Source organism: Cetorhinus maximus, chromosome 10 (genome assembly GCF_964194155.1).
Source record: "Cetorhinus maximus chromosome 10, sCetMax3.hap1.1, whole genome shotgun sequence".
Lineage (NCBI taxonomy): Eukaryota > Metazoa > Chordata > Chondrichthyes > Lamniformes > Cetorhinidae > Cetorhinus > Cetorhinus maximus.
In genome coordinates, this window is record NC_135888.1 from 106,514,121 (window position 1) to 106,523,543 (window position 9,423).

The following is a 9,423-nucleotide window of genomic DNA, read 5'->3' on the forward strand; positions in this document are numbered from 1 at the left end:
CTTCAAGGCACAATTCGGGAGTGTGAAGGAATACTTCTCACTTTCCTGAATAAGTGCAGCACCAACAACACTCAAGAAGCTTGACACCATCCAGGACAAAGCAGCCCACCTGACTGGCACCACATCTACAAGCATTCACTCCGTCCACCACCAATGCACAGTAGCAGCTGTGTGTACCATCTACAGGATGCACTGCAGGAATTCACCAAGGCTCCTTAGACAGCACCTTCAAACCCACGACCACTACCATCTAGAAGGACAAGGGCAGCAGATAGGCAGGAACACCACTACCTGGAAGTTCCCCTCCAAGTCAGTCACCATCCTGACTTGGAAATATTTTGCCCTTTCTGCACTGTTGCTGGGTCAAAATCATGGAACTCTCTTCCTAGCAGCACTGTGGGTGTACCTACATCACATGGGCTGCAGTGGTTCAAGAAGGCAGCTCACTACCACCTTCTCAAGGGCAATTAGGGATTGGCAATAAATGCTGGCCTAGCCAGCGACACCCACATCCCATGAATGAGTAAAAACAAAACACCTCACCCACCTGCCACCTTACTCACCTACCACCTCACCCACCTACCATGCTCACCTACCACCTCACCCACCTACCATGCTCACCTACCACCTCACCCACCTACCATGCTCACCTACCACCTCACCCACCTACCATGCTCACCTACCACCTCACCCACCTACCATGCTCACCTACCACCTCACCCACCTACCATGCTCACCTACCACCTCACCCACCTACCATGCTCACCTACCACCTCACCCACCTACCATGCTCACCTACCACCTCACCCACCTACCATGCTCACCTACCACCTCACCCACCTACCATACTCACCTACCACCTCACCCACCTACCATACTCACCTACCACCTCACCCACCTGCCATCCTGGTCATTGACCACCTCATCCACCCTACCCACCTCACCCACCTACCACCTCACCACTTGCCACCCTACCCATCTCACCTACATGACACCTCACCCACCTACCACCTCACCCACCCTACCCATCTACCTCACCCACCTTACCCATTCACTCATTCACCCATTCAATAACAGTTTGAGTGTCATAAAAAGGTGTGTCCTGTCTTCCCCCCCAGCTGTACTCCTCTGCAATGGAGTTCTCCGAGGGATGCTGGGCTTCACATGTTTGGGAAAACTGGGCTCAGAAGGTCCTGGAAGAAATGCGGAGCAGTATTGAGTCAGGTGAATGTTCAAGTGGAGGGGCAATCCAGCAATGATTGCCAGTCCTCAGAAGAACCAGGTCAATGTTTCAGTTCGATGACCTTTCATCAAAACTGAAGAAAGATAGAATGTTATAGGTTTTGAGCCAGTGGAAGCGGGGAGGGGGCAGCAAGAACAAAAGGGAAGATTTGTGATAGGGTGGAGGGAAGGAGAGATTAAATGGCAACGGGTTTCATGCTGCAAAAGCTAAAGAGAATGGTGATGGGTAAAGAAACAAAAGATGTGTCCAGGTGAGGTGTAAATGACTACATAGCAGTCATCCGAATGAAATATTAAGGGATAAAGAAAGAAATGTGACAAGACCGAACCAGCAAAAGAAAACATTAAACAAGATGGAGGCGGAGGTTATGATTGTTGAACACAGTGTTGAGTCTAGAAGGCTGTAGACTGCCAGGTCAAAAAATGAGGAGCTGTTCCTTGAGCTTGTGTTGAGCTTCATTGAAACACTGTAGCAGACCAAGGGCAGAAAGGTCAGCGTGGGAGCAAGGTGGAGAATTCAAATGACAAACAACTAGAAGTTCAGTGTTTAATTATGAATTAAAATATGATACTTATTAAAATTCATTTATTTAATTGAAAGCACACTGTAAGTGATAGATCATGACATAATCTATTTCTATCAGTTAGATAGAAAGGATTTTTTCATCACGAAGTGCATTGCCATCCACTCGTAACAGTTTCTTCAGTTCCCATTAGAGGATTTTTCATATTATCAGTGCTGACAGGCTGATTCACAGCTAACTGTTAATAATTAGATTACACAATCAATTTAAAAAACAAATGAAACATTTGATTATTTATCTAATTATACACCATTATTTGGAAAATTCCAAATCCATCAGTTACCTCTTGATTTAGTTTCAAACATCAATAGCTATCATTGAATCAAAGACATGGGGCAGAAATTTGCACTGAGCGTGCCCGACTCTCGAGCGTAAAATGACACACGATGATGTCGGGCGAGCGTCCCAACGTCATCGCGCACTCGCATGATATATCGGTCAGCGGGCATGTGTCAGGGTCGGCAGCGCGCCCACCGACAATTAACAGGCCGATTAAGGCCATTAAAGTTATAATTTAATGACATTTTTCACTGCCTGTCCAACCTTATGGTTGGTGGGCAGGTGAAAAGGCCAAGCGGCCTTTGGATTTTTTAGGAAACCCCATCCACAGGTGGGACAAGGTTCCGACAGCAATTAAAAATTAAATAAAAAATTTTAAATTTCATTTATAACATATCCCTGCTCATGTGACAGAGTCACATGAGGGGCCATGTTTTTAACATTGCTAAGTTTTTCATTTCAGATTTTTTAAATCTTCAGCTCCCTGAGGCAGCTCTGTGTCTCAGGGGGCTTTCATTGCACCCACCCGCATGCAGGTGCGGACTTCTGCGCTTGCCCTCCTCCTGCCCCCACCCCGGCAGCACTGAGCGCTGCAGCGCGCGTTTCACACTGGCTTGCCGTTAATTGGCCAGCCAGCGTGAAATCCATGTCCGGGCCCGAATGCGGGTGGCGGTCAGTTTTGTAGCCGTTCTCGTGCCCGCCCACCATGCCCGCCTGACATTCCCGCCCATGAAGAGGATAAAATAAGGACTTAGCATTTTCAGCCAAACCAGTAGGTTGCAAAACTAGTTCTTGAGTAGGTGTGAGAAGGAGCATTGCGTTAGGCAGGACAGGGATCCTTACATTTACGCACACAACCAAAAATTTCATACAAAAAAACCCCAGCAACTATTAGTGGTGAAAAGATCACCAAGCCCACAGAGAGAAGGCCACAGGCGAATGTTGTACAGCAACTTCTACAGTTTCTAGAGTAGTGGGACTCCTCAGTGTCAGCCAGTCCTTGTGTCATGTCTTGGTTCTCCCCTGACCTCTTGCACTGGCTGATATTTGTATCATCCATTGCTTTTCCTACAGCTGGTTCAATGATGTCATCATCTGGAGGGGAAGTCCAAGAGGCATTCTCAGTTTCACCACTCTTTTTGCTGCAGTTTGTCGGACAGTCATTGTTATGATAATTAAATAAGACATTATCATTATGGTCTGAGAAGGAGGGAACTTCAACTTGGATCTTATCAGCAACATCTATTTTTGTCTCAGGTATGGTGCACGAAGAAGCATTGTCAATCTTTTGATGATCTGATTCCCTGCCAATGGGAACCGGAGCAATAGTTATGAGTTCAGCTGCAGTACCAGGCAGGTCTGTTGAACTGGATTCAGCTTGTTGGTTATGGGATGGTATTTCATTCTTGATGGGTAAACTCACTCTATTCAATGAAGTAACTTCAATGAAGAAAGGTTTCTTATTTTCCATTTCCAGGTTTATTTCAGATACCATTTTCTCAGGGTTCAATCTCTTAAAGAGCTGCAAGGAGAAATGTTATTACATTCATCATTTTTCAGACATTTCCTGTAAACAATTTCTATTGGACTAAGAACAATTGTACCAAAAAATATTTGAATGTAAAAATTAGGTTTTGAATCTACATTCAGGTGCAGACTCTGCAATGAACTAAAGCTTGCTTAAGATTCATTTGAGCGAACAGTGTAATAGGGTGAATATTTGAGAAATCATTTTTCACATAATATTCGCACTTGCTGCTTTGGGACAACAGAGCAATGTGGACTGTGCAGATGGTAGCAGTGCAATGAAAACTGTTTCAGCAAGATAAACTGGCTGGGTTTGATGGCTTCTAATCATTCCTTGATGTTAGTCTATCATTCTCACGGTTAGAACTAGATGGTTCAATTCCAATTTTATTATGATCAATGGCAAAACCTGCAGGATCTTGATGTTCTACGATAAAAGACTAGTAGACACTGTTGGCCTGTATAGAACCATGGCTTTGGGTGACTTTGCATTAGTGAGGGCAATGCTGCATTGATGTGGGAGAGGATTGGGAAGGCAGAATTGAATCTCAGAGTGAAGGCACTGGTTAATTTGATATTTACGGCAATATGGTTCGGGGGAACCATGATTGGGAATGTTCCAGACACTATGCACCATAGGAGTAAAATCAGGAGGCTCTTTTTCACACAGTGTGGTGGAAATTTGGAACTCTCTCCCAAAAGGATGTTGGGCGAATTGAAGTTTTCAAGACTTGGATTATTAGATTTTTTTCAGCTGTCAAGCAATATGCAGCAAAGTTGGGTAACTGGAGTTGCACTAACTGAATGGCACGACAGGCTTGAGGTGCTAAAATGGTTTACACCTGTTACGATATAAGGCTCTGGACGTAGCATGAACCTGCAATCTTCTGAGTTTGAGATGAAAGTGCTACCATCGAGCCAAGGTTGGCACCAATTTGTCATTCTCATTTGCCAATCCAAGCCCGGCTGTTGTCCAGAGTTGTTGAATTACTGGAAGAGTTGTGTTGGAGCTGTAATCTGTGGATTTGCCTGCAAACAACCTCTCTCCACTTATGATGGAGGCAAGATCATTGATGGAGGAGTTGAAGATGGTTGGGTTGAAGGTGTTATTCTGAAAAACTCCTACAGACTTTGATGATTGATGAACAACCCCTAAAGAATTTTCGATTTGATCCCTGTTGACTTCAGTATTGCTGGGGTTCCTTAATGCCATACTTAGTTGAATGGCACCTTGATGTTAAAAGCAGCTACTCTCAACTCTTTTCTAGAATTCAGCTCTTGTGTCCATTCCTGGATCAAAGCTAGAATAACAATGAAAGCTGAGTGGTTCAGGCAGAATCCAGAATAAACCTTAGTGAGAAGGTTATTAACAAATAGGTGTCACTTGATGGTACCATTCATTACTTCGGCAATCACTTGCTGATGATGATAGGGCAATTATTGACTGGGTTAGAATTTCTGTGTTCTTTGCGAATTGGACATACCTTGGTAATTTTCCATAATATCAAGCAAAAGCTAGTGTCATAGCTAAAACTTTAAAATAGCTTATCTAAGGGGGCAGCTCATTCTAGATATGCAAATTTCAACACTATAGGCAAAATATTGTTAGGACCCTGACCTTCACTTATGTCCAGTGCTCTCAGCCACTTATTAACATTGTGTGGAGCAAAGTGAATTAATTGGACACTGCCATGTTAGAGACTTCAGGAGGAGAATGAATGGAATTATGAACATGGCACTTTAGGCTAAAGATAGTTGAAACCCTTCAGCTCAGTCTCTTGCATTCATATATGAAGGCCCCACTGCAGTTGAGGATGGGGATGTTCCTCCTCCCAGTTAATTGTTTGATTGCCCATTACCATTCTTAGCTGAACATGTCAGAGTTACAGGGCTCTGACCTATTGATTGTAGTAGGTACTGCTTAGCTCTGACTATATGGTAGCCCTGTTTTATAGCTTCATTCTGAACCATGTCTAGTGATGCTCCTGCTACGGCCTTCTACACACACCATTGAACCAGACACTGTCACCTGGCTTTATGGGGATGAAGGAGTAAGGGCTGTGCCAGGCTATAGGATTACAGATTATGGTTGTATTCAATTCTGTTACTGATGATGGTCCATAGTTTCTCATATCTGCAGTTTTGAACTGGAGTTTATACAGATCAAATAGTTTCAAAAAGTAGCCATTAAGTACTTATTGAAGTTTAGTCATTGTTGTTATGTGGGAATTGCAGCAGCTAATTTGCACCTAACAAGCACCACAAACAGCAATGTGATAACGCCGGATGATCTGTTTTTAGGTGTTGACCCAGGGATAAGTATTGACCAGGATATCAGGCAGAACTCCCCTACTCTTCTTCATAATAGTGCCACGGGAACCTTTATGTCCATCTGAGAGGGATTATAGGGCCTTAGTTTATATTTCAACTGAAAGGCAATCAAACAATTAACTGGGAGGAGGAACATCCCACCCTCAACAGCGCAACACTCGATCAGTACTGCACTATGCACTGTGTCACTCACCCTGGTGTATCCAACAGCAGAGCATTGCTGCTCAACCTGTCTCAGGAGCTGCCACACAAAACATGGTAGATATCCACCTCTGGGAAGTCATGAGGATTATTCCTGGGATGTTAAGACCAACACGGCTTGAGTAGCTTCCTGTGATACAGATTGAACCTCCTAATGTCCGCAAGGAAAACATCCTCCTCAAAGGACACCATTGGCTGGTAGTTAATATAGCACTCCCACTGACAAAGGACCTCAAAATAAAACACATGTACCTGTCCGAAATCCTGTAGTTCTTACTGAAATGCAATCCACACCGTACAAACTCATGACAGCCCCACCTCTCAATGGTGCACCTTCTGGTTGACTGCAAACGTCACCAACCACAACCTGGTAACTGACCCGAGCAGTGGAGTCCCCGGTTTCAACCTTCCACAGAAAATGTGGACAACCCTCAGCCACTTGAGGATGGTCCAGGGAACAGGGAGGCCACAAGTGAACATGAGAAACAGCTCAAATTGTGACTGTGGCCATCCAAGTCAGACCATCGCCCACATACTGAACTCCTGCCCTGAGAAATCCATTCTTAGCGGCATCACAATCATAACACTATCAGCTGAAGCCATTGAATGGATTGTTAACCTCAGCATTGAACTATAACTGCTTCCCCAGCTATACAAATAAGAAGTACTGCACTGGAGTGTCAGCCTAGGTATTTTTGTTGCTCAAGTTCCTGGAGTAGTATTTGAACCCACAAGCTTCTGAGTCAGAGTCAAGAGCACCTCCAACTGAGCCACAGCTGATCCCTAATATTGTGCTGTTACATCTGTCCCTAGTCTGTTCTTAGTATGGTCTCCTTAATGCAGCAGTCGTGACACAAGGGATTTATCCAGTTCTTGCAACACAAGATCCCATTCATGGAAACAGTAGATATTTCAAATAATATTTACACTATACAGGTAAGCGTAATTCATACAAACTACCCTGCAGAAACTCGTCAACTCATTTTACTCAATTTCAGTTCCTTACTGCTGATGGTAATAGAGCTCCAGCTGGAATCAAAGGAAACGCATTGTTGTGCAGTAATTTACAAAGTTTGTAGTAACAAAATTGCCACAGTACACCTATAACTAAGTCCTATTTGTCAAGAACTTATTATTTTCCCTCCGACCCTCCTGCTTTCTCCAGTGATAGCTTGCTCTTTAATTGTTTTTCCCCTCTCCTCTGTGAGGAAGCAGCTAGCTTCTGCTTGGCATCTCCTCACAGCAATGTAACTGAGATTGCAAAAGCATTCAGGATTATGGCATGATCACCCACCCACAAAACAACAGCACCAGCACTGTACCTACATTACCAAAACTGAATGAATTGGTTTCAATGGCAAACTTCAGCAAAATAGATTCACCAGAATACAAGAAGCTGCTTTTTGTTTTATCCTTTCTCTAAAACACACAGTTAACAAAGTAGAAGTTGGTTAATTATATTTAAAACAAAAGTATATCTGAAGCATTAATCAGCTTCCTTCAGATGGTATTTTGTAATTGAAAGCTAAAGATAGCATCTCAAGATAGCCGTACTCTGATACCTTAACCCGGCCTCCAATCTTCATGCGTGCTACAAGGTCGGGAGGGGTGGTGCGCTACTTGACCTTAGAGGCAGTACTGGGGAGCCTGATCCTATCCACGTATATACACATTTCACTGTGAATCTTCAGATAGCAAATAGAAGCAGGATCTCTGGGTGATTTTACCCCTTTCTAGGCCTGAAATGCCGACACCAAGAATTGCTTTTTTATATACAAAACAACTTAAATGTCCTGCTTATTAAAAACGCACAATTACAGTTAAGAATTAATAAATATCTCAAAAGTATTGCAACTCACCAGAATGGTATTCTCAAATTACGAATGTCTTATGTATGCAGCCTACCTGCTGAATCAAATAAACAGCCCATTGTTTGCAGAGAGTAATGATGCAGGAATTGCTCCAGGGCTGTACTGAGAGGTAAAAGCAAATGTATAAATGATTTCACTTCTCAACTAGCTGCTGTTATCTAGTTTGTGAAGCATGCATGATGACGTTTATTCAAGGAAAGTTTAAATAAAATCCTACCTTCTTTGTGGTATTCCATTCCATTTTTACATTCCATTTTTCTCTTGTCATCCTAGATAAAAAGCATTCCTCCCTCCAGTGTCTCTTTATATTTTACTCTCATCAATTTCCTTCTTTCTTTCTTCCTTTCCTACACCGAGTCTCACTGGAAGATGGATCCTTGGTTGTAAGTACCTGTCTGGGGCCTCACCAAATGGCTATTCTTCATGCATGACTTTAGAAACTGAGTTTCCACTGAGCTATTTCACTGTGGAGGGCAGCACAGCCAAGTTTGATCCTGTCCTCACTCGATATCCACACTTCTGCACTTTTTCCAGCAGTCATGGATAGCATGAAGAATAGGAGCTCTGGCTGAACTTTGCTCTCCCTGGCCCAGTCATGTTGAAGCCAGGCATAGCACCCCTATCTACACACCGCTTAAGGTCGACTGACTCAAGAGAGACCAAGGATCGACTTTGGCATCTTTCTGATTCTGTACAGCTCAGTACAAGGAGGTCTTATGGCACAGTCGGTAGTGTCCCTATCACTGAGCTAGAAGCTCTGGGTTCAAGTCCCACTCCAGGCCTTGATAGCCAAGGAAGGTGCATTCATAATGCAGCCAAACAGGTATCAACTTGTAAATCCTTCCAGCATATGCCAATGGCAGGCCATAAGAGCAGGAGAGATTCCTAATCAGCCATATCATGGAAGGAAATTAGAACCTCATCACTATCCATAGCTCCAGGCTACAATATGCATGTAAAAGCGTGTGTTGCCACAGCAACCCAGGCTCCTTGGGTTGGCTGGATGGCTGGTGTGGATCAGATTGGTGCCAACATCACAGGGTTCAATCCCTGTTCTGGTGGGAGGTGGATTCAGGACCTGCTTCCTTGCCCTACCTGTGATGGAGGTTGGGGCACTGGGGAAGAAGAAGACAGCTTAGCACCACAACTTGTCCTGTGTTCACCTTATTGGAGGAATATCCTAAATGTATAAAGGAAAATGGATAAAAGAAAGAGATCAGAGTCCAGCTAGTTTACCTGATGATACAATAATTATGGACTTAGTGACTAATCATGACAATCAAGCTCTAATAATCTGTGCACAATAGACCCAGACATGATGCAAGGCAAACTTGTCAGTATTGGAAATTTTTGGGAACCTTAGGTTGAAAAATGATGTGTTCTTCCCA